Source organism: Rhamphochromis sp. 'chilingali', assembly GCF_963969265.1.
Source record: "Rhamphochromis sp. 'chilingali' genome assembly, chromosome: 11".
Classification (NCBI taxonomy): domain Eukaryota; kingdom Metazoa; phylum Chordata; class Actinopteri; order Cichliformes; family Cichlidae; genus Rhamphochromis; species Rhamphochromis sp. 'chilingali'.
The window spans coordinates 3,683,701-3,710,484 of record NC_137938.1 but is presented as its reverse complement, the minus strand read 5'-3'; the positions used below and the strand labels follow the sequence as shown (position 1 = coordinate 3,710,484).

The 26,784-nt window shown below is 41.7% G+C and overlaps 2 long non-coding RNA genes across 2 annotated transcripts; both read left to right on the top strand.

Annotated features, from left to right (window-relative positions):
* Positions 1-353: 353 nt before the first annotated feature.
* LOC308406164 lies at positions 354-19,809 on the top strand. Its single transcript, XR_013973466.1, has 5 exons — positions 354-429; positions 881-959; positions 6,593-6,629; positions 7,234-7,329; positions 19,068-19,809. It is a non-coding gene; the product is annotated as an uncharacterized lncRNA (long non-coding RNA).
* An 853-nt stretch (positions 19,810-20,662) lies between these two features.
* On the top strand, positions 20,663-22,305 carry LOC308405674. Its single transcript, XR_013973376.1, has 4 exons — positions 20,663-20,916; positions 21,005-21,127; positions 21,799-21,864; positions 21,990-22,305. It is a non-coding gene; the product is annotated as an uncharacterized lncRNA (long non-coding RNA).
* The last annotated feature ends 4,479 nt before the right edge of the window (positions 22,306-26,784 follow it).

Below are 26,784 nucleotides of genomic sequence, written 5' to 3'. Positions count from 1 at the left end.
AGTTCAAACACAACATCCATCTCCAGTTCCACAAGGTATAGCAATAACGGTATCAGATCCAGAGTCAGGAGCAACAGCACAGAAAGAGAACGAACCACCAGAACCAGCCACAAGTGCTACACTGTAAACCCCAACAGTCTACCTGACTTATAAAGTTTGTGGATATAACAATTGAAATTCCTCACAAAGTTAAAACAACTTAAAACTTTTCTGTTCGGTTAACGATTCAAACAGTTATAATTGTACATGGCTTAGAAGTTAAGAGTAAATATTGATTTCTTAATTATGATTTTTGAGTAAATGTTTTTTTTCGAGCTCCGCATGTGTACGTCATGACGTTTTCTCTCTAACCTGAACGATGTTGACAGAAAATTCTGTTCAATATGGCTGCCCTTCTCGAGCGACTGGAGAACACATTTGGAGAAACTTGTAAGTAAAACGGAACCTTCGTTATGTTTGTTTTTTCCGTAAAAAAGCAAGTATATTAATATGTTGCAGCCAATAACTTGTTTTCGAATGCGCTGTTGTGTTAAAAAGCACAGACCCAGGTGGTGAATAGTTGTTCGCTGTTGTTCGCGCTCTTTTTCAAACATAGATTATGTCGTCAGTTTTAACCGATTAAAACACAGTTTTACGAAGAATCACACATAAAGAAAGGGTCTTAGTGATATTTTAACGACCCCTTGCCAACGCAAGAAAGTTGGCGTTTTTACAACAGCAGCCTCATTGTTCGGCAGGTTTTTTTTTCTTCTCATTAGCATCATTCAAAAGTGACTCAGCTAGCAGTGGCAACTTCTATCTAAAACAATTGAAATATAGCAAGGTGTTGTATATTTAGTGTGCTAATAAGGTTTTCAATATTTTTATTTTTTCTTCCAAGGCTGAAGACCGAAGACAAAAAGACAGAAGAAAAAAAAATTCAGACTGCAATTAATTTCAGGTGGAGACAGTAAACACAGGTGAGTTGAAAGATCTATTGAAGAGACCTTTCTTCATGGCCATTAAAACATTTTTAGGTTAAAAGACCTGTGTCATGAATCGCTGTGCGGCAGGCAGGAGTTGGACCCAAAATGCAGGACTCAGACTCAGGGGATGAACTCAAAATCACAGCTTTAATTGCTGCTCACAGAAAACGAGCATACAAAACTAAACTGGGAAAATATAAACTCACACGAGGAAACACACAGCTTGAGGGACGACACAGCACTGACTCAGAGAAACACAGGGTTTAAATACAATGGGAAGTAACGAGGGGAATGAGACACAGGAGAGCACAGCTGGGAGAAATCAGAACTGACGAGACAAGGGAGCAAAGTAGGATACACTCACATGAGACACAGACCTTCAAAGTAAAACAGGAATTAGCACAGATGCAAACTAGAGTAGGGGAGACAGAGCAACTAAGAAACACAGAGGGCAGCTACCAAATACTCAGAACTAAACAAAATACACTCAACAAAAATATAAACGCAACACCTTTGTTACTGCTCCCATTCCCCATGGGATGGACGTAGAGACCTAAAATTCATTCCAGATACACAATATAACCATCCCTCCCAAACAGTGGTCACAAATCAGTCCAAAAGTGTGGTAGTGGGCACATCTGCTATATTAAGATAAGATAAGATAAGATAACCTTTATTAGTCCCACACGTGGGAAATTTGTTTTGTCACAGCAGGAAGTGGACAGTGCAAAAGTTATGACGCAAAAATTAGAATACAATAAGAATAAATACAGTACACAGCTGTACAGAATAGAATAAAATAATATACTATATACAGTAGAATAAAATAGAATAAAAATATACAATAAGATAAAAATAGAATACGAATGCTATATACAACTGAGTAAAAATACAACGATGCCAGAAAAGATTATTGCACTTAGTGTTATTGCACATGTGTGGATGTGTGTGTTTGTTCAGTTAAAGTCTTTGTTGTGGAGTCTGACAGCAGTGGGGAGGAAAGACCTGCGAAATCTCTCCGTCCCACACCGTGGGTGCCGCAGTCTCCCACTGAAGGAGCTGCTCAGTGCTGTCACAGTCTGCTGCATGGGGTGGGAGACGTTGTCCAACAGGGATGACAGCTTAGCCGCCATTCTCCTGTCACTCACCACCTCCACTGGGTCCAGAGGGCATCCTAGAACAGAGCTGGCCCTTCGGATCACCCTGTTCAGTCTCTTCCTGTCCCCAGCAGAGATGCTGCCGCCCCAGCAGACCACACCATAAAAGATAGCAGAAGCCACCACAGAGTCATAGAAGGTCTTCAGGAGTGGGCCCTCCACCCCAAACGACCTGAGTCTCCGCAGCAGGTACAACCTGCTCTGCCCTTTCCTGTAGAGGGCGTCTGAGTTATGAGTCCAGTCCAGTCTGTTGTTCAGATGAACACCAAGGTACCTGTAGCTGTCCACAGCCTCAATGTCCATACCCTGGATGTTCAGTGGTTGCAGTGGAGAATGCTTGTGCCTGCGGAAGTCTACCACCAGCTCCTTGGTTTTACTGGCGTTGATCTGGAGGTAGTTCAGCTGGCACCAGTCCACAAAGTCTTGAGTCAGTCCTCTGTACTCCTTGTCGTCCCCATCAGTGATGAGGCCGACTATTGCAGAGTCATCAGAGAACTTCTGCAGGAAGCACTGGGTGGAATTGTGGGAGAAGTCTGCAGTGTAGATGGTGAAGAGGAACGGAGCCAGAACCGTTCCCTGTGGGGCCCCCGTACTGCAGACGACCCTGTCCGACACACAGCCCTGAGTCCTCACATACTGTGGTCGGTCGGTGAGGTAGTCCAAAATCCAGGTAGTGAGGTGATGGTCCACTCCAGAGTTCTCCAGCTTGTCCTTCAGAACCGAGGGAAGAATAGTGTTGAAGGCACTGGAGAAATCAAAGAACATGATTCTCACAGTGCTTCCAGCGGTCTCCAGGTGAGCGAGGGAACGATATAGGAGGTGAATGACGGCATCATCCGCTCCAATGCCAGGCTGGTAGGCAAACTGAAGTGGGTCCAGTGATGAGCTTGTTAGGCGCCGAAGCTGAGCCAGGACCAACCGCTCCAGGGTCTTCATCAGGTGGGATGTCAGAGCCACCGGCCTGTAGCTGTTGAGGTCCTTGGGGCGTGAAGTCTTTGGCACTGGTACAACACAGGAGGTTTTCCAGAGCTGTGGGACTCTTCCCAACCTCAGGCTCAGGTTGAAGAGGTGCTCCATCACCCCACACAGTTGGTCCGCGCAGGACCTGACGACCCTCGAGCTGATGCCATCTGGACCCGCTGCCTTCTTGCCATTAATCCTCCTCAGTTCCCTCCTAACCTGGGTGGTTGAGAGAGACAGGCTGGAGCCTTGTGTTGAGTGTGTATTGGATGCTGTTGTTGGGGGTGGGGAGGAGTGAGCAGGGTGAATAGAGGAGGTGTGAAGTGTCTGAGGTGTCAGAGGTGGAACAGCAGCAGTGGGGGTGTGTGAGTCTGCAGCCGATGTTGTAGACTGTCTCATGGTTGAATCAAATCTGTTGAAGAAATGATTCAGTTCATTTGCCCACCTCACATCCCTCCCAGGCAGAGAGTTCTGCTGTTTGTGGCCTGAGATGGTTCTGAGGCCTCTCCAGACTTCACCAACGTTGTTTTGCTGAAGCTGGTTCTCCATCTTCTGCCTGTAGCTGTCCTTCCCATTCCTTATCAGTCCCCTCAACTCTCTCTGCACCCTTTTCAACTCCTCTTTGTCTTTGGATTTGAAGGCCCTCCTCTTCTGCTTGAGGACAGCTTTAATTTCTGGGGTAATCCAAGGTTTGTTGTTGGAGAAACACCGTACAGTCCTGGTAGGTACGGTGTTATCCACACAGAAATTAATATAGTCAGTAATGCATGTAGTAAGGCTGTCGATGTCCTCTCCATGGTCGTCACAGATCACCTCCCACACAGTCGACTCAAAACAGTCCTTAAGAGCCTCCTCGCTCTCCTCTGACCATCTCTGCACTGTGCGGGTGGCTGGTGGCACCCTGCGCACTAAGGGCTCATACACAGGGACAAGGTGCACCAGGTTGTGGTCAGATTTGCCCAGTGGAGGGAGAGGTGATGAACTGTATGCCTCTTCAGCATTGGCATACAGTAAGTCCAGTGTTTTATTGTCTCTGGTTGAGCAGGTCACATACTGGGTGAAGGTGGGCAGTGTGGAGTCCAAAGAGGCATGATTGAAGTCCCCTGATATTATGAGAAGGGCTCTCGGAGATTGTTTGCAGTCTGCTGACCACTGAGTGGAGAGTGTCACAGGCTGCATCCGCGTTGGCCGAGGGGGGGACATACGCTGTTATTGCGATAACATGTGAGAATTCCCGGGGCAGATAGTACGGACGCATGCTAACGGCTAACAGCTCAATGTCTCTGCTGCAGAGTTGTTCTTTCACAGTGATGTGCCCAGGGTTACACCATCTGTCGTTCACAAAAACTGCCAGTCCCCCTCCTTTCCTCTTACCGCTCTCTCTCGTCCTGTCCGCTCGCAGCATCTGAAATCCCGGTAGTGTCACGCTTGTCCGGAGTTAGCGGTGTTAGCCACGACTCCGTTAGCATCATGATGCTACATTGCCGGTACTCCCTCTGTGACCAGGTTAGCGACGTGAGCTCATCCATCTTATTGGGCAAAGATCTTACGTTTCCAATAATTACAGAAGGAAGAGATGGTCGATAACGTCTCCTTCTCGGGCGACGGCGCTCCTTCCCAGCACGACACCCCCGTCTTTTCCTCCTCAGCTCGCTGGGAATGTCGGGTCTGTCCGCCGGCAGTACTGTAAACAAAGGATCCCTGCTCTGAGTCCCCAGACACGCGTGAAAAAAGTAGAAATAAACTAAGAAAAACGACCAGAACTAGCACAAAACGGTAGAACATGGTTGCAGAGTCTAATTACTGATACGTTAGTTATAAAAAATTACGAGAAGAAAAGATAAGAAAGAAAGAAACTCAGAATGAGCAGAGCTGCTGTAACAGGCTGCCACACACGGGGGGCGCCTTGAACTTATATATTGAGATAATCCATCCCACCTCACAGGTGTGCCACATCAGGATGCTCATCTGACATCATGAGTAGTGCACAGGTGTACCTCAGACTGCCCACAACAAAAGGCCACCCTGGAATGTGCAGTTTTGTCTCACAGCAAAATGCCACAGATGCCACAAGCAATGAGGACGCGTGCAATTGGCATGCTGACAGCAGGAATGTCAACCAGATCTGTCGCCCGTGCATTGAATGTTCATTTCTCAACCATAAGCCGTCTCCACAGGCGTTTCAGAGAATATGGCAGCACATCCAACCGGCCTCACAACCGCAGACCTCGTGTAACCACACCAGCCCAGGACCTCCACATCCAGCAGGTTCACCTCCAAGATCGTCTGAGACCAGCCACCCAGACAGCTGCTGGAACAATTGGTTTGCACAACCAAACAATTTCTGCACAAACTGTCAGAAACCGTCTCAGGGACGCTCAACTGCATGCCCGTCGTCCTCATCGGGGTCTTGACCTGACTCCAGCTCGTCGCCGTAACAGACTTGTGTGGGCAAATGCTCACATCGATGGCGTCTGGCACGTTGGAGAGGTGTGCGCTTCACGGATGAATCATGGTTCACATTGTTCAGGGCAGATGGCAGCGGGGAATGTCCCAGTTCTTGCATGGCCAGCATACTCACCGGACATGTCACCCATTGAGCATGTTCGGGATGTGCTTGACCGGCGTATACGACAGCGTGTACCAGTTCCCACGAATATCCAACAACCTCGCACAGCCATTGAAGTGGAGTGGACCAACATTCCACAGGCCACAATTGACAATCTGATAGACTCCATGCGACGATGTGTTGCACTGCATGAGGCAAATGGTGGTCACACCAGATACTGACCGGTTCTGGGTCCCCAGACCCCCAATAGCGCAAAAAACTGCACATTCCAGGGTGGCCTTTTGTTGTGGGCAGTCTGAGGTACACCTGTGCACTACTCATGTCAGATCAGCATCCTGATGTGGCACACCTGTGAGGTGGGATGGATTATCTCAATATAGCAGATGTGCCCACTACCACACATTTGGACTGATTTGTGACCACTGTTTGGGAGGGATGGTTATATTGTGTATCTGGAATGAATTTTAGGTCTCTACGTCCATCCCATGGGGAATGGGAGCAGTAACAAAGGTGTTGCGTTTATATTTTTGTTGAGTGTACAAGAACACCAAACTAAGACACTACACTAAAGAATAGGCTGGGACAACAAAGAGAACTAAGAACATAATACAAAAACTGAGGCACAAGAAACTCAAAACACTGGGTCACTGACCCAGGACTGTGACAACCTGTTTTTTTTTTTTTTTTTTTGTTGTTGTTGTTTTGTTTTGTTGTTGTTTTTTAAATCATGCCCTGGCTTTGTCACACTGAATCATGTTGAAAATATCTATTTTCATGGCTCCCCCCATTACCATTTCCTTGTACTTCTTTCTACCAGTCTATTTTATTTTGTGACATTAACATCTTAAATGTACCCCACCAGTTTAATTATTAATAGCTGTGTTAGTATTTATAATGCGCTTTTTTTTTTTTTTTTTTTTTTTTTTTTTTATCATGTGCAGATCTACCAAGGGTCAGTGGCACAGTTCACCTTTTGTGGTAAGTTATAACACTTCATATGTGGTCACATAAGTAAGTTGTTTCATCAGTTGTTCAGTTCTTATAAAATGTTGTATAATTGTACCAAATCACTGAGGATACATCCAATGTGTAAATCACAATCAACAATTTTACTGTGATATTCGCTCGTGTTTAGAGAATCTCCATTATCTTTGTTACTGAGTTTCCATTTTTGTAGGGCCAAATTTGTATTAAAAATTAATATTTTCATATGATGTGAAATGACTCAATCATTTCTAATTTTTAGAAGAAACCATTCATTAAGTCCCTTAAGGTGAAGATTTCATATATTGATAATGATAAAATTAACACAAATTAAAAGTTTCACTGCTTTGAACCCCATGTTCTATATAGATTACAGCTCTGATCTGGAGAATACTATTTTAAAATACTGTGTAGGGTTTTTGTCAAATGATTAAGAAACAGACTCTCTGTCACAAGAGACAGAAAGCTTGTATCTTAAAAGAAAAGTCTCCAAAATTTAGTGGAGTCTGATGTCATGCAGTTTCATAAACATGTATTCTCCCCAAAGAATGACACCTGAAAACTTTGCGTTAAATGAACTTTTCTTTTCCCTTTTTAGGAGGCGCCTGATATCAACGTGAAATGCACTGCAGTACTTCGTGCCCTTCCTGTATACCTGCGGGAGGAGGACCCAGAATTCTTTTAGACATGTAATGTAAGTGTATTTTTGCATTACTTAAATTCTGCCAGTAAGATAAAATGCTATGGATTTTTTTTTAAATACAATTTGAAAATGTGAGGAGAAATTGTTAGAAGATAAAGAAACTCACAACTCGGATATCTATTTTTTACATGCGCATGGGCGGTCACTGCTCAACAGATATGACACAGAGAAACCGCCCAGGGCATTCAGAACATCCTTTATTTATACTTCAAGCAAGTTTCCACAGCAGTAGGAGTGGCATGTATGGAACTGATAATATTTTCCTTAAAAGGAGAAAACCTTTCGCTTATCTGCAGAAAAAGGAGGTAACTTTGTATGTATAGAAATTCAGACATTCCCATAAAAGGAGAGAAAGAGGGGGAGAGCGCCAGCTTGTCTGTTAAAACAGGAGGTAGTATCGTATGTCACCGCATTCCTCTACACATATGGCTTCAATCTCTCTTCCTGTGTTGGTTCCAATTCACAAGCTCTTCTTCCTTTAAATGAAGCTACAACTAAGCATAATCACAAAATTAAAAATCTTTCATTCCCTCCTGTTTGTAGCTGAAATCGTCATAAAATGTGTATCATTCAAACATAATCATTCATCACATTAGTTTCATACTCATCGTCTTCTCCTTCTTCCTCATCTGGCACAGTGACATATGCAACAAGAGATTGAGATATCATTCTTGATACCATTCCTCTTACACAGGGGATAATGCATGTAGTAAAGATACAAAACATGATAAGTATTAGGCCAAAAAACATCAAAACCTTAAACATCAATGTTCTCCATGAGCCGCTCATAAACCAATCCCACCAATTACTTTGTGAATTTGCCCAATCGGTTACCTGTGCCTGTTGAACATTTCTAAGTAATTGTAGAGCATTTGTCATATTATCAGAATGCACATTGTCTGGAATATATGTGCAACAAGTTGTATTGAACAAAACACACAGTCCACCCTTTTCTGCCAAGATCATGTCCAGGGCAACTCGGTGTTGCATAACAGTTATTCTTATGGCATCAATTTCCTGATTTTGCTCGTTGTTGATGGTGGTCGATGCATTTAAAAACAGCCCAAAACGATAATCTAGAGTTTCAATACGCAGGGCATGTTTTCCAACTCCAATCCATGGAAATATTGCATGGACAATCTTTTGTCCAGTAGTCCATGTTTTAAATTCTTTCGGTACGTCAGTGCCCCACACGGAATCATGTGGCTCCACTTGCTGGGCTTCTCGTTTCCTTCTCGTAGATTGGAAGCTCTTGATTGCCGTTATCTTGAATGTGTGGTCAGAGATGAATATAGGGGCACATGTGCCTGTCCACTGCTCTGGGAGTATGAAATAGGCACGCTGTCCACATAACCATGCCATTCCCTGTACCCAATAGGTACCGTTAGATGGACCGTTGTTCTTCACTGGGCCACCAAGTGCATGTGTATACGTTCCTACACAGTTCCTGGTGGTCCCTAAATCGATGGTTCCTATCGTCTGGCGATAACATCTCATATGCTCCCATTTTATTGGATTGTCTAGGAATACCGGGAAATGCAGTGCTTCATGTCTTTGTTTAACCTTCAAGTTAACCCAAAACATTTGGTCACAGTTGCCATCTCGAAGTCCAATAGTCAGGGGGTCACTGTGGTTTAAGACAATTCCTGAATATTGATAACCTAGACTGGCAAAGCTTGCTGCGCATGTCACTTGAGTCATGTTCATAGGTCTGCCATATAATGTAGCATGCTGTGTTGTAGCAGGCATGTGTGAGCATATATAACAATCTTTGCCTTCTGTGCGATTATATATGTATCTATACCAGGCGTTGTTCATCCAGGGATGGATGTGGTCCTGTGTCACTTCAGCCAGGTGTGAGTTGTCATATGTCCATGCCCTTCTATGCAGGTTGGCTTCTTGATCCTTTAAGTGCATCAGAGTCCATGCTGTAAGCAGCAGGGCCAAGGTGGTAAACAGAATAATCTTCATGATGACCAGACACACCGATTTACTCTGGTGAGTAGACTACAGGCGAGAAGTAGAAGGCGGGATATACCCGATCAGCCCTCCCTTCACCTGTAGATCACCAAAGAATCGGGGTGGTGGTGTCTTTAGGTTGTGCTGTCACTCACTTCCACTTTTTTGCAATGGCTCTGGTGGATCCAAGAGGGCCTCTCAGCGATTTTGCAAGCTGTTGGCGTCGTTAGGAGTACTTGGTATGGACCTTCCCACCGGGGTGAGTTCCAATTCTTTCTCTGGAGTACTCGTATAAGGACCCAATCGCCTGGCTTTAATCTACAAGAGATTGGAGAGGAATCACACGGCAGTTTATTGTTCAACACAATGTCCTTGTTTTTTAGTAGCTTTACCATCCATTCTGCTAAAGTTATCTCTCTAACAGATTTATCTATCGGTTCACTTGTTATTGGTAGTGGAAAAGGTCTCCCATGAATTATTTCAAATGGTGTCAATTTTTGGGAGCCCTGAGTTAGTCTCATCCACATTTTTACTAGACCTATGCACTCTGGCCATGGTCTTTTTGTTTCTTCCATGCATTTCCTCAGTCTTTGTTTTATAGTGCCGTTAGTTCTTTCTACTAATCCTGCACTCTGAGGATGGTATGCACAATGATTTTTAATGTTAAAATCTAATACTTCTGAAACTCTTCTGATAACTTTGTTGACAAAATGTGTGCCATTGTCAGATCTAATCAATGAAGGAATGCCATAAGTGGGAATGAAATGATTACATAAACATTTTGCAACGGAGATTGCATCATTCCTTTTTACTGGGAATATCTCTGGCCAGTTTGAAAGCACATCTATAATCACTAAAGCATATTTTGATCCTTGACATTCATTCAGTTCAATAAAATCCATGTGGATGGTGTGAAATGGATGAGGTGGTGTGGGGAACAGGCCTCTCTTAGGTCTTAAATTTCCTTGTGAATTGCGTTTTTGACAGATTAGACATGTTCTTACAAATTCTTTTGCTGAAGTTTCAAAATTTATAGTGTAGAAATGTGTATTAATTATCTTTAACATCCCTCCTGTTGACACATGCGTTATACCATGGGTCACTAAGGCTGCTGTTTTGTGTAGAGACTTTGGTAATATTGGTTTTCCATCACATACCATTAAATCATCTTTTAGTTGTGCTCCACATTTCAGCCATTTGTTCTGTTCAGTGGTTGTTGCAGCTTTTTGTTCGTCTCTTAGTACGTCAAGTGGTATTTGTGTACAACGTTCGGATGTTAGAAGCATTATCGTTTGTTGTGCAGCCTGCTTTGCTGTTTGGTCTGCAAAGTTATTTCCTTTTGTGACAACAGAGTTGTCTTTTTGATGTGCCGCACATTTACAAAGTGCCAATTGTTTTGGCAAGGTGATCACTTCCAGTAGAGTCTTCAGTAGGTCCCCATGTTGTACTGGGTTACCTGTGGATGTGACCATACCTCTATTTTGCCAAATTCTCGCAAAACTGTGTACTGCTGAGAAAACATACGGGCTATCAGTGTGAATATTTATAGATTGGCCTTTGTGTAGTTCACATGCTCTTATAACTGCTTTCAGTTCTGCACTCTGTGCTGAGTGTGAGGGTGTAAGAGGTTTTGCTTCAATCACACTGTCTTCTGTAGTTACTGCATAACCTACGCAGTTTTGGCCAGTGCTACTTTTAGATGCTGAACCATCTACAAAAATATCGCTGAAACCAGGGCCCTATTTCAGGAAGCCGGTTTAGAAAACTCAGAGTGAAAAACGATACTCAGGGTTGAGTAACCCCGAACTGTCCAACTCGGAATATTCGGTTTCAGAAAGGCTGATAACAATTAGTTCAATCAACGCGGAGTTGCTTTAACCCCAAATTAAGCGCGCGCATGACATAAAGCCCTGATTAGTGGAGCACAGATTAAGCGAGTCACCATGGAGACGGAGGGAAAGAAGGCGCGGTCAATGTATTTTATAGCGCTTGAGGCCGAAATTCTGATGGCAGCATATGCCGATAACATGCAAATTGCGCGGAAAAAAAGTAACACAGCCTCAGCTGCAAAAGAAAGGGAGCATGCATGGCAAAACATAGCCGACAGAGTCAATGCGTGAGTGTTAATTTAAACATTGATCTAGGGATTTCCACCCATTTAACACGTTATTTTATTTTATTTTTTATTTCATACATTTTATTTTGTGATGTGATTTGAGCGCAGGTGCAACCCAACAGGCCCCAAACGTTCCTGGCAGCAAGTAAAAATGAAATATAAAAATATAGTCCAAACAGGTAAGGTGTAATTGTATTATGAGCCATAGTGCTTGGTCTGTTTGTCCTATGTCAATCAATTGTAGTTAGAGGCTACATTAATTTTCTTTCTGTAAGCACTTATTGAAATTATCTGAGCACATTACAAGTACATAGTTGCTTACTCTGTATGCTCAAATGTGACCCGTTATAGCCAACAGAAAAAAAGCGGAGGCCCGAAAAACAGGTGGGGGTCCTCCACCACCACCACTCACAGAGGCTGAGCAGTTGGCTTCCACATTTGTGATAATGTTGGCAGCATCACATATGATCTTCACAGTGCAGAGAACACAAATTAGCATCCATTACTATAATGAAATAATTTGTTAATTTGAAATGCTACAGGGAACTATGTACCTGTACATTAATGCTGTGGAAAGACTTCCTGTTCACATAGTCTCCTTCATTTACTGAAGGAGCAATGATTGGAATGTGAGTGCCATCTATACAGCCAATCACGCCTGGGAACCGTGAAAATAAATGTAAAATTTAAGTAGTAGTTCAAGTATCACCACATCATGAATTAAGTTTCGTTCATCCTGCTACCTGCAATTTTGTGGCATCCCTCTTTGATAAATCTTGTGGGTCTATGACCGGGGAACACCACAGACGAGTACAGGAGACGTTTCAGTGCAACTGTAACATTCCTGACTGCCCGACAGACGGTAGCCTTGGAAACGTGCTCAGCGTCACCAATATTATACAGAAAGCTCCCGTTTGCAAAAAACCGAAGTGCAATACAAATAATATGTACAGAACTGAGAGGATGTCCGCGATGTGTCACATGAGCAATATTAGGCCTGAGAATGTTATTCAAATAAATTATAGATTGTGCTGAAAAACGGTGACGTTCACACAGGAAATCATCAGGAAATGATAAAATGTCCAAACACGCTCTAATCACTCTCTCCCGGCGGAGAGCTCTGCGGAGAATTTGGGCTTCAACATCTACTGGCTCTTCAAGGAAGGAGCACGCCATGTCTGACACTTCCTACTGTCAGGTTTCCGACAAAGAGGCGGAGAAAGTCAGGGTTAGTTGAAGTAAACCTGCTAGGGGGCAGGTTAGCTTCACGGAGTGTGTCGTCATAGTAACTCACTCAGAATTAATCTAAACTCGCTTTGTGAAACCGAAAACCCAGAGTTTTCGTTAACTCAGGGTGTACTTACTCAGAGTTTGCACTAAACCGGCTTCCTGAAATAGGGCCCAGGGCTTAATTTATATTGCAGTGTGTTGTGATACTCTGTATAAGGAAGTACAACAGATGTAGGTGGTAAATACATTTTGGCTTTTTGTTGTAATGGCTCTAATGAGGGAAGATCAAGGGTCCAGTAGTAATGGGGCTCTGGTCCCGCTTTACAACCATTTGGGCATGGTTCGATGCTTTCTATTTCTTCATCATTTAGCATTAGTTCTGCAGGCATGCCTTGTTCTCCTGGCACTACTCCTATTTTTAGTTTTTTTTTTTAGTGCGTCTCTTCCTAACAGATTCACGGGGCATGACGGGTCATAGATGCACTGATTTTTGCATGATCTGCCGCTGTCTCTTAATACTAAAAATAAAGGTTTTGTCAGTCGTTGCACTGTAGTGTGACCTGATGCTGATTTTACTATTAAAGTATCTTCTGCGAATTGTACTTCCTGTGGTTTTTTGTTCAAAACGGTTTTACAAGCTCCTGTATCACATAACATCTGCACTGGCTTACCATTCACATAGACTGTCAGCGTAGGTTTGCCTTCTACTTCAGAAACTAATTGATGGACATTAAATACTTCTGCATCACTTTTGTCATTTTCATTTGGCTTTTTCTCATTTAGTCATTCATTTGAATATTGCCGTTTGTCTGTTTTATGTCTGCAATCTCTGGCGAAATGCCCTTCCTTGCCACAATTCCAGCACGTATTATCTCTTTCTTCACTTCTTTCGCGTAAGTCTGTCTGTCCTACGTATCTCTGGCCCTTTCCTCTAAATCCTCCTCTTCCTCTGCCTCTATTTCCTCTCCTCTGTCCCTGTCTGTTACCTCTAAATCCTCCTGAGAATGCGATAAACCCTGTTTCTGGATCTAATGTGAAAGTACCTGTGCTTGCAGTTTTTTTTCTTTATTACACGGAGCGCGTGCTCGGCATGTTGCAATGCGTCAGCTAGTGGTCCCGTATTCATTGTGACCCAGTGTTTTTCAACGTGGGATTTCACTGAGGGTAGCAGACCATTCAGGAATGCATTTTTTTAGCTGCTGTTGGTAAGGACCGTCGGGACCTTCATTATAATCCATTCCTGAATGTTGCCTAAAAACCGGATGCAGGCGATCTAAAAAATCGGACGCTGTTTCATTTTCTTTTTGTTTCACTTCGCCAATTTTGCCATAGTCAGCCCTTGGAGCTAATCGTACTCTGATGCGATCATATAAATTTGCGACGGCAGTTTCTAGGTCTTGACTTAAAGGTGTTAAGGGCGTTCCATCAGCGGCGCTACCTGTGAAATCTCCCCTAACCGTTCCCATTTTTAAACCTAGTATATCTTGTAATACTTGAAGCATTTCATGACCATTTAAATACCACTGTCTTCTGATCATTTCTACCGCATCTCTCCAGGGTATGAAACCTTCATTAAGAGGGGGAACGTCTTTTAACACATTTTGCCTATCTTTTTGTGACCACGGCCGAAACACAAATGTAGTTGGGTTATTATCACTTTGTGCCTCTCCATCTGCTTCACCTTCCCCTGTGAGTTGGCCGTATCTGGGGTTTGGTACTGCTATCATGGGAAAAATGCCGGGAGGACCAGGTGGATTGACATCACCTCCCATATCTTGTCCGTAACAATCTTTTCCTATTTTTTCCTGTGGATTTTCACCTAGTGCCATTTTATCTAACATGTTTTGTGCCTCTGCATAAGGACCAGGTTGAGGTCTAAACGGATCACATGATAGTTTAAGGGGGGTCGCAGCAGCGGGAGTGGGGGGTTGGCCGTGCAGCAGCGGAAGTGGGGGTTGGCTTCACAGCAGCAGGAGTGGGGGTTGGCTTCAGTATTGATGCTGCTCCAGGGAGGGGCGCATATGGTGGGGGGTATGATACTTCTGCTTTTTCTTTTTTCTTTTCTTGTTTCTTTTGTTTGTTCTCACATCGTCTATCTGCCTCTCGCTTCCATACTTGGAAATATTCTAATTCTTGCGTGCGTTTTTCTTTAAACCTTTTGTCTCTCCTAGTTCTTTCAGTAATGCTCCTTTAAGTTGTAATAATGCAGATGGGCTACATTTTCCTTCCCAGGTGGAACATTTGGTCTTTTTAGGATTTCTCCATCTTTGCACACTAATTTGTCCGGCGCCTGGACATTTTTTTTTTTTCTAACCACTGTTCGTCAACAGTAAACTTAGTGGGCTGATTACCCATTAAAACAGAACTGCAGAGCTTTCTCTGGTATTAGACTTAAAGAGTGGTTACTGACTACACCCTTCTACTCCACTCTATTTAGTGGAGCAGTGTCAGTTTTATGAGGCGGAACTCAACCGTTCTCTTTTGTCACCAGTACTTCAGCTACTTACAGGAAATAAAATGACAATAACCAGTGTTGGGGAGTAACGGAATACATGTACCGCCGTTACGTATTTAAAATACAAAATACGAGTAACTGTATTCCGTTACAGTTACCGTTTAAAAAGGTGGTATTTAGAATACAGTTACTTTGTTGAAATAAATGGATTACACTGCGGTACTTTCCTGTTTCATTTTGTCGCGGGTCAGGACTGTTTGGGTTTGTTTGACAGCTACGTTCTGTTGTTCCAGGCGGCAGCATTATGGTTGCCATGGTTACAGTGCGACGCGCTCTCTCTCTCTCTCTGCGACTGTGTTTCCTGGGTGAGAGAGCGCCTTTTCGTTGTTGTTGTTGTTGTGCTAAGCTAACAGGCAGAATGCTACAAGCATAGCTCTAAAGAATGTAGCATCATGGGCAGTGTAGTCCGTGTTGCAGAGAGAATGGACTGCCATACACGTTATGGGTCTGTGAGCGCGAGGAGGGAGAAAAAGGGGAGTGGAAAGGTACGAGTTGTCATCGAGGAAAAACGGGAGCTGGAAGCATGTAAATATAATAATAACCACTGCAGCCAAGAAGAGTGCCTGACGAGCCCAGCTGTAAGTAAGCTATTAAGACTCGACTGTACACCGTGTTCGTGTTTTCCTCCGAAAACAATAAGTTCCGTTGGAGCAGCCTTTCTACGCCTCTCTCTGTCTCTGCTAGCAAAGTTGACCCACACAACAAAGTAAAGCTATTTTTCGGCTATGAGCCGACAGGGACCCCGCCGTATTAGTCAGAGGTCCCTTTACTACAGTTCGGAGTCACGGACCTTCAGTAATAGTAACAAATCACACAGCAATAGTACATTCACGTTGTTGTAAAAAGCATGATAATATATTAAGTAATCCAAAGTATTCAGAATACGTTACTGTCATTGAGTAACGTAACGGAATACGTTACAGAATACATTTTGGGGCATGTATTCTGTATTCTGTAATGAAATACATTTTAAAAGTAACTTTCCCAACACTGACAATAACAATGAGAGTGATTCAGCAGCGTATTGTGCTGTTCAAATCAATTCACTCTCAACACACAGAAAACACAAACATTTACACAGTCGCGCAGACCCTTTCGGCAGGTCGGTCCTAAAAGTTCCCAATTTAAAATCCTTTCGGCGGATTAGTACTCTTTTTACAGATCCGTGCAGTGGATCAGACTTATTAGATCCTTTCGGTGGATTACTCCTAAATTCGCTTTACGCGAGTGTAAGTGAGTGGTTTCTTTACCTTCCCAAGATTCTCTGGCTATGTCCTTTTTTTTTTTCTTTTTTTTCTTTTTTTTTTTTGCCTGTCCCGTTTGGCTCTTTTGCCATCAGAATTGTTGTCTAAATGCAAAGAAAGATGCCCAACGGATTTACTTTACCAAATTGACCATCCCAGCCTTGCCATAATGGTCCATTTGATTCACCTTTTATTGTTTATTTTATTTTCACTTACTGAATACGGGACAGACTTGACTGGGGGAAAGAAGGGGAGAAAGAAAGAGGGAAAGAGAAACAGCTGAGAAGAGGGACGGGGGAGAAGGGCAAAAACCAAAAACCAACAGAATGAGCAGGGAAAAAAAAAAAAAGAAAAAAAAAAGAAAAAATGCATATATCAATCACCTGGATCACCTGCTGAGAAAGAAAAAAGAAAACAAGCAGAAGAGAACAAGAGTAATAGAATAAACAACATCACAATGATATATGGGAATATGACAGTAAATACTAAATATTAAACATTATTGTGTAGCACATAAGATCAACAGAACACAGTGTGCTTTGAGGTAGGAGCCAAAAAGGGTGTAGTTTGTGGGTGTGATCACCCGTGTGTACACCTGTGAGCATGGACGCGCTTGTTTTTTAAAAGGTTCCTTCATGTAATGATCTGCTAGAGGGTGTGGGGGGGCCACAGCCCCGTCCTCCAGGGCATGAAGCAGGTATGGAGGAGATCAAAACTCCAGACATCCAGAGGCCCCCAGAACACAAGAGACCAAGGAAGACCAACAGAGGGGCAGCCGCGCCACTGTCCCAGAAAGAGCTGAGGAGAGTCCCAGATGAGGGCTCACTCAGCAGCCGCGGAGCAGAAGCCAGGGGGGTTGCAGTGACGCGCCCGTGAGCTCCGTCGGCAGCCAGCCGTGCCTGAGTGACCAAGCCCCAGGCCGAGAGGCCGGGGGCACCCCACCTCCAAAGTGGCCCGAGCAAGCCCCAGGCTCCAGGCCCCGATAAGCGGCTGCCAAGGAGTGAGCCGGTGTGTACCTGGACGCCCACCCCCGGACACAAAGAACCACCAACGCACCGATGTCTGAGGGAGTCCGCCACTGGCAGGGGAAGTGGTGGTAGGGGGAGATAGGCCTCCATACCTTGGAGGGCCTAAGATGTCCCCAGAGAGGTGGCGCCTGACACCCAACCTGACATATAGACACAGAAATACAGGCACACACATATACAAACATCCATTCCCACCCTCATGCTCTCATATACACTTACTCCACACTCAACCAACGTGGAGACAGACATAAAGAGACGCTGTACACACGATCACACTCCCCAAGCGTACTCTAAGCCCCGGGTCTAGGTACCCTTTCTCTGGCTATGTTGAAAGTCAGCCACTGGATCCCAGCGCCGTGGACCACTTAATAACACTGGCCAGAACCCGAATTTCACGTCTCTGGACTTTCACTCCGAAAAGGCTGTCGACAGACTTTCAGTGCAGTTTCCACGACGCCAGGACACAGCGACCGATGCTTCCTCCTCCGGCTCGGAGGACCAAGAAAATGTGAGGAGAAATTGTTAGAAGATAAAGAAACTCACAACTCGGATATCTATTTTTTTACATGCGCATGTGACACAGAGAAACCGCCCAGGGCATTCAGAACATCCTTTATTTATACTTCAAGCAAGTTTCCACAGCAGTAGGAGTGGCATGTATGGAACTGATAATATTTTCCTTAAAAGGAGAAAACCTTTCGCTTATCTGCAGAAAAAGGAGGTAACTTTGTATGTATAGAAATTCAGACATTCCCATAAAAGGAGAGAAAGAGGGGGAGAGCGCCAGCTTGTCTGTTAAAACAGGAGGTAGTATCGTATGTCACCGCATTCCTCTACACATATGGCTTCAATCTCTCTTCCTGTGTTGGTTCCAATTCACAAGCTCTTCTTCCTTTAAATGAAGCTACAACTAAGCATAATCACAAAATTTAAAATCTTTCATCAAATACCCTAGCAGCTACCAAATTGTACAAACAAAATACCCTCTCTTTAGAAAACCCTCACACACAAATGCACACAGGTCAGGAGCAGGGCACAGGCGTATCACAGCACTATGGCTATGCTGCAGGTGGCCCAAAAACCAGGCTGAAGTCAAGATTTAGTTTCTTTTTGAGATAAAGTCATGAAATAAAAAAATTTTTTTAGAAAAATAACAAAAATACAAATTATGTAATGCAAGAAGCTAACACGTTAATGTACATTTTTCAAAAAAAGTAGAGTACCCTAACTCGTTACAAAGTAACCCACTACACTGCTGAATGTTTTGCTAGATTACAGGTCATGCTTGTCACATTCTCTCAAACCAACCTTACTTATTTAATTGGGGCAATCGTGGCTCAAGAGCTGGCAGTTTGTCTTGTAATCAGAAGGTTGCCGGTTCGAGCCCTGGCTCCGACAGTCTCGGTCGTTGTGTCCTTGGGCAAGACACTTCACCCGTTGCCTACTGGTGGTGGTCAGAGGGCCCGCTGGTGCCAGTGTCCGGCAGCCTCGCCTCTGTCAGTGCGCCCCAGGGTGGCTGTGGCTACACTGCAGCTGCCATCACCAGTGTGTGAATGGGTGTGAATGTCTGGATGACTGAATGTGTAAAGCGCTATACAAATACAGGCCATTTACCATTGATACTGTGTCTATTCCAGGCGGACGCATTGGATGAGTCGACCCTCATTGACACTTCAGTTGCCCTTCTCACTGTGGTTACCGACAGCGCTTCCCAGTCTAGTCCATTTTACTTCCTCAAGCATGGCTGTTGTGGTGAAAGGCGACTAGGTGATGCATGATATTCCCAGATTTGCAGATGCATTTTCTTTATTGTTTGGCTTGATCTATGCTCTGCATTTAGACTACCCCAGGAAGCTGGTTCACACATTTGCCTTTGTCCAAAATATCTTCATGGGGCTTGATGACGGCAAACCCCTGAAACCCCTGTCTACATGCTCTTAAGGAATATAAGGCAATGTTTGTTAGGACACGCACTCTGTTACTGAGCACTTTGTTTGAAGCACTTTAAGCACTTTAAGTTTACTACAGGCTTTGGGTGGATTTAACTCCATCAGTTTACCTAATTTTCCTATACTTGACTGCCTTATCTGGTTATTTGGAAGCTGATCGTCTTTGTACCCATTTTAAAAAATTGTTTTTCATTTCTATTTGAAAAAAAAAAGTGATTAGTATTTGACTTTTTGTTTTGCATTTTTGTGTATTTTGAGAAAGATGCAATTAAGACTGATGTCGTCCTTTGTGATTTTATAAAAAGATAAATGTTCTACACAGAATTTATAATGCTCACTTTATGGTGCCGATGTCCATGTTAGTTGTTTTATAAAAACATTTGTGATGTTTTTAAATTTTCATGAAAAAATGTTAAATAAACAAAATGTAAAGTAACTGAATTTCCGTACCTTTTTTTTTTTTTTTTTTTTTAGTAGTCTACACTCAAACATTGAAACATAAATATCTTTTAATTAATCATCAGATAATTTGAGTTTAGGTTGTAATATAATTGCATTGTGTTGCATCAAAATAATAAACTACAAGAAAGACAAAAATATTGAAATTAAAGTATACAGTCTTTGAGTAAAGCTCAATTAATAAAATATAAAATATAATTTTAAATTTTTAGGTTAACAATAAATACAAATTTTGAGTACCCCCATACTTAGAAGATATGAGTTTGTGTACTTAAATCTTTTGAGGTAATCAGTTTCCACAAAAGTTTTAAGTTCAGTCAACTTGTTCGGGTTTACAGTGTACAGCACCAGAACATGCTACAGCTCTACAAACCGAATCCCAAACAGCAGCAGACCCAGCCTCACAGACCACAACAGCAGACCCAGCCTCACAGACCACAACGGCAGACCCAGCCTCACAGACCACAACGGCAGACCCAGCCTCACAGACCACAACGGCAATTATAGAATAGGATAATATATAAAAATAGAATAAAGATAATAAAACTAGTTTTAGTGGAGAAAAATAACATTTTTCCAGAAACGGTTATGTAATAGTAAAGGCCACAGGTGCGAGCCTTGAGCCTGAGTATTTTGAAATATATTCATGTAGCTTCAACTAAACATAATTAAAAAATTTGTTGTAATAGGTGTTCCTTTTCTTTTATTAATATGAATTTAAATTTGTTTATAGAACATTGTAAGTATAACTTTACCCCCAAATAAAAGCAAATTTAAGTGCTCTTTTTTTTTTCTACAAAATACAATGTTAAACCATGTGCCCATTTTATCAGAGTCTTAAAAGTATTTACCCTGAAACACGTCTTTTGTCAGACAACTACATAAGAAATTATGCATTTTAAATTTTGATTTACATTTAGTCCTGCTGACTTATCTCTTTTTCTCATTACTTTTTGAAGATATAATGGATGCCTGGGCTGGAAAGAGTCCTCACATTCTACTCTCCAAAATTGGTGCTTAAAAATTATTCTACTGGGATATCCAACAAATTGGTCCGGACATGGAGTTTGAAAGTGAGGTACAGTGATCTTTACTGACAACAATGCAACTATCAGTGTTTTATTCCTTGACAACAGTTAAAAAATGTTTACATTTTGTATTCGCAGTCTATTAATGCATATCTTGCGATCATGGAGAGACAACGCAATCATCATAATTCAGCAAAAGCAGCATTCATTGATTCATTTTCAATGACTGCCATTTGGAAGAGAAAAGCTCCAAGACTCAAGGTAGGTATCTCTAGAAAGAATCTTGTGTGTATTGTTTAAGTATCTCAGATCATATACACATCCAGATTTAGATTGGATAACAGCTCATGCAGAAAGAATGAATTGAGACTGGGGTTTGTAGATGTGGATAGTTTATTAGACTTGCCAGTTCTTTTGTTCTCTGCTTGTCTGGTTTCCTCCCCCTTTTTTTTTTTTTTTTTTTTTTTTTTTTTTAGTACACACTCCAATCAATGCTTGATTTGAGATTTGCAAACATTTGGGCTAATATCTCTTTTGAAATCATCAACACTGCTTCATCTCTTTAATAGGTACCTTTTTATTCTGAAGTGATTCATACGTCACTGTTAAAGAGGCTTAAGAAAGCATTAAACATTATTCTGCAGATGGTAAAGGATCGCATTGAAAATGAACTCCATGTCCAAAAACAATCCTTAGAAAGACCTTTATTAGTCTTGGAGGAAGTAATGTGCAAAACCACTTGTAAAAAATATAAGATAGTGCAGCTTCTTGCACAGGTTAAAGAAATGAGGGGTGAATCATGGCTGTCGCAGAGTACTATATAAGTGGATGATACATAATATATCATAAATTGCTTTAATAAAAAAGGACTCTAAACAACATGTTTTTTAATGTCTGAAGTTAATATTTTTATTCTTTTGTTTCAATTTAAGATCAAACCCATGGAGCATGAAGTCATTCTGGGAACTGTAAATGAACATCATCACTGGACATTAGTGGTAAAAATAATAATAATTGCATTTACAATATTCATCAAATCAGTTTTATAAGACAAATGCATGGCATGCAGATAATCTTAAGTCATGAATTATTACATGTAATTCTCCACATAATTTTACTGTAGGTCATTTACCCACAAGAAAAGAAGTCGCTGTATCTTGATCCACTCAGAGAAACTAAACAAGGTATCCAAAATTGTTTGGAATCAACAAGGTAAGGATAAATGTTTAAATTTATTTTGACCCTTTTTTAAACTCTGTGTTGCTGTTGTTATTTTTGTGTTTATTATGACAATTATAAGTATGATGTCAATCAAAAAAAAAAATTACAGGTAGTACTCACAATTAAAAAACTAGCAGCAACAGGTTTAAATTTTTGTGTTGGCCTTCTGATATTGTGGTGTTATGGGTTAATTTTGCCTTGAAAGAGAAGTCTCCCCATGTTTCAATGTTTATTTGAGGACCTGATGTCTGTATGAGATGATGTTTTTACATTAGAAAATATAGCACGGGGAGAATAATGTTTAGTAGTTGCATAAAGTGTTGCAGAGGTTTAGCACTAAAACATAAGACAAATGTCTAAAATAATTTCACATAGGTTATACATGTGTGAATTTCATCTTTGCTCCTCCTCCACATCTCTTCAAAGTGTACTGTGTAAGTGATTGATTTCTATATCATGGGCCAAAACGGGGGGAAAAAAGCACAAGTAATTGTTCACAGAAATGCGTTGTAGACTTTTAAAAAGTAATGATTTTAACAAAACAGTGTGGTCAGTGTTCCTAACTTGATGTTCAACAGACACTTAAGCTCTCCATACTGTTCACCTTGTGTCACCAAAATTTTAAAACATGTTATTTGTTTTTATTGTACTTGTCTTTCAGGGCATTCATGCGAGAAAAAAAAAATGATGCAACGTCTCAAGATGGACTTGTGACACAGTCAAACACCCAAAACAAGTGGACGCTACCTCATGTGGAGTCTTTGCATTGAAAGTACGAGTCTTAACAGTAATACATACATATATATGAGAATATTGGAAATGTTGTGTTGTAATAAATGTTAATGACAGGAAAAGGAACATAAGATAATTACACAATAAAAGAATGAAATTGATTCGCAGAAAACAAATTACTATAAAATAACATTTACGATATTAGCCTATTTAGTCATCTTAGAATCTCTTTTTCAGTTTGCTGAAAAGATCTTGCGAAAAGAGTCAATAGACTTTCCGTCTACAAAAAAGCCCATAAACACACACAGGCTGCAAATTGCCACCACTCCTCTCCTAGAGACAGGTAACTCATTTTCCACCATTCAGTGTTCTCACATCATGAATATTTTCATCATGATGGCTGTAGAAACAAACCATATAGTTGTTTGAATGAAGTAATAAGTGCAGTAGGTAGCATACTCTGTGCTATTTTTTTTTTCACTTTTTCAAACAGATGACTTGACAAACCCATGCAACTGACAACAAATGGGTAATGACATCAAGAAAGACTGCTAAATGTTATGATCAATTCCAATAAATGAAATTTTAACATTGGGATTTGTAATTATTTATTTTTTTACAGATTCAGTGTGAGATGTGTTTGCGGTGGTTCCACGAGCTCTGCGTGAAAAGCCCACCACCAGAAGATGTGTTTATTTGTTTCGCTTGTACATAGTTGACACTAAAGGTCCACAGCTAGTGTTCTTATGGCACACATTGTTGAGAACACACATCTACATATATAGATGTAGATGTTAAATTAAGAAATCTAAAAAAAGCAAATGGTCTCCAAAGTTACTGTAGTTATTAGTTATACTGTGATTTATTTTGCAAATAAACTCTTTCGTGATAGCAACGCCAAGGTGCATTATTGATGGGGGGCACACATTTTGGCAGCCGATGCCACACAGCCTGATAAATTTTGTATCCCTCCATAACTTTTGCTGTGAAGAAGAAATCGTCTCCAAAGTTACTGTACTTATTGGTTATACTGTGACTTATTTTGCAAATAAACTCCTTCGTGATAGCTTCGCTACAAAGTGTAAACCGAGTGTAAATTCACTGGAGAGCGACGTGTTTCCATGATCGCGTCTGGTTTTACAGTATTATAGTATCAAAGTCTTTTTCTAGACGAAGTATTCCCAGCAGGTTATTTCAGTGTACAGTTTAAGGTAAATTGTCTTCCACACGGCACATTACAATGTCACGAAACTAATATTAAATTCATCGAGTCTGCTGTTTTCCAGCTTTTACTCTTTATTGCGTCGACTGCAGATCAGTGACAAGTAGCGTACAGAACGGAGCTGGGCAAGTGGCTCCTCCTACTTTGCGCGCTCCTGTGAATGGGGAAACAATTTTTGACGGGGGTAACTACTTTGGCACAACACCGGATTGTAAGATGAAAGTAGACACAATTTCGGGCTCCCACATTTTGTCCGAAACTTTACATTAACAAGTTTTTTGGGTTTTTCTTTTCTTTTCTTTTTTTTACTGTTATTCAAATGCAACCGTGGAAATAACGAATAGAACAAAAGTCATTCATTCTTACCTTATACTAACCGTGGTGCAGGCCAGTGCAGTGCATGAACTGATACCTTCTCCGGTCAATTCCGATGAGAGTACATCTAATGTCCCGCTCTACTGTACAAGACAATGGTTACCTGGAGGGATGTACCAATGTGAGAGGCGGTGCTGCGGAATAGTCCAAGTGGTAGCAGCTTTAATTTCCCGCTCAACCATAAATCGATGGTTTTTCAACGTGATTGTTGTCACCTTGTCAACTATAAATAGATCAACAATCAACGATGACAGAACAACAGTGAATCAATGTTATTTCAATGTCAGTGTCAGGTTTCATCAGTATTTCAATGTTGTTTCAACATTGGTTTTGTGTTGACATTTCAATCCTGATGGTTCAGATGGAAAATCAACATCTGTTCAATGTCTCCTTGCTATCTGGGTATACTCGGCACAGATGTTTCTGTACACTATGCCGGCCACTTGGTTATGGCGTTCCATGTATGCCTTGCCTGCTAGCATCTTACACCCTGCCGTTATGTGCTGGATTGTCTCTGGAGCATCTTTACACAGCCTGCACCTGGGGTCTTGCCTGGTGTAAGATATATATATATATATATATATACACACAAGGGCATAGATTTGGCATGGACGGAAGGGACATGTCCCCACCAATATCCAGCGATTATTGAATTGTCCCCACCAATAATTTGATCTCTTCGAGTAAAGAAAAACAAACCCGATAGTAAGAAAAAAACGATCTGTCAACGTCTCGTTCATCCAGCGGCGCAGAAAGAGTTAAATTACGTTCTCTACTGGAGTCCTACCTCATGTGACAAATATGGCCAATGTGAGGCTGTGCCTTTCAGGGAGCTCTGTTTAGTTTTAGCAGCAGCAAGCCTGCTCTGCGAGGACCTGCAAGGAGGAGAGGAGGATGGCAGCAAAAAGAAAGAACCTGGATATAAGAAAGTATTTTTCAAAGAAACCTGTAACTCACTTAAAGTCAAGTTCACTCATAAAATGTGTCCGTCATAATAACGTTACAGGCTATGCTAGGCTTTGGCCCACATCAGTCTAAAATTGTATGTAACCATGAATAACGTGTTTTGGAAACTAACTGCACAACAAGCAGCACTATTAGTTATCTCAGTCTCAGAGCAGCATTTTTAATTTTGATTGAAACTCTCAGAAAACGGCAGCCTCGAGCAAGCCAGGATATTCGTTTACAGAGGCTGTTAGAATTATATGTCTAATGTTAAATGTTGGTGACACAGAAATTTCATCCTAATGGCACTGACATATTCATAGGTCATTGTCATGAATAGTCATGATTTTGCAAATATTCCACCTTGTAGTGCAGTTTGCACAAATTGTTTTAAAAATGCACTCACCCTGCAAACATTACTGATGAGTCAAGATCTGCACAAATTGACAGAAACACTGAAGCAGCTCCACATTTTATTCTATTGTCATGTATGTCCTATTTGTCAGGTGACAGAAGAACCAACACTAAGCTCAGAGAGCAATGGTGATACAAGATCACAGGTGAAACTGGATGATGACTTGATGGTTCATGACTGTATTTGAAGCACATGTGTGACTGCATGTATTTGGAATGTTTCACTGTTATTCATCAGGTGACAGAGGCAGCTCTGCCATGTTGTAGCTCAGAGGTGAAGAGGCGAGGTCACAGGTGACTGACTGATGATTTGGTGCTATAGATTAACTAGTATTTATTATCATGACAATTGTTAGGCTGCTGATGTAAATTGATTCATTAGTGTATATTTGACAAAGAATCTGAATTGACATGTCTCACTTTTTATATGGAATATGGCTGAAGTAAACTAAAGTCTAAAATACTTAGTCATTTGTTTAATAGTAATTTAACATTATATGATTCACATATAAAGCTATGAATTGTAATTTTAAAAAATGTAGAATAGCATATGTAGGCAAGTATATTTCCCCTTTCTTTTAATCAAGCAGCAAAGACAAAAAGGAAAAATAAGAAACAGGGCAGGGTTCGGTGGTTAAATCATCCGTCCCCACCAATTCCAAAACCAAATCTACGCCCTTGTATGTGTGTGTGTGTGTATATATATATATACACTGAACAAAAATATAAACGCAACACTTTTGTTTTTGCTCCCATTCCCCATGGGATGGACGTAGAGACCTAAAATTCATTCCAGATACACAATATAACCATCCCTCCCAAACAGTGGTCACAAATCAGTCCAAATGTGTGGTAGTGGGCACATCTGCTATATTGAGATAATCCATCCCACCTCACAGGTGTGCCACATCAGGATGCTGATCTGACATCATGAGTAGTGCACAGGTGTACCTCAGACTGCCCACAACAAAAGGCCACCCTGGAATGTGCAGTTTTTTGCACTATTGGG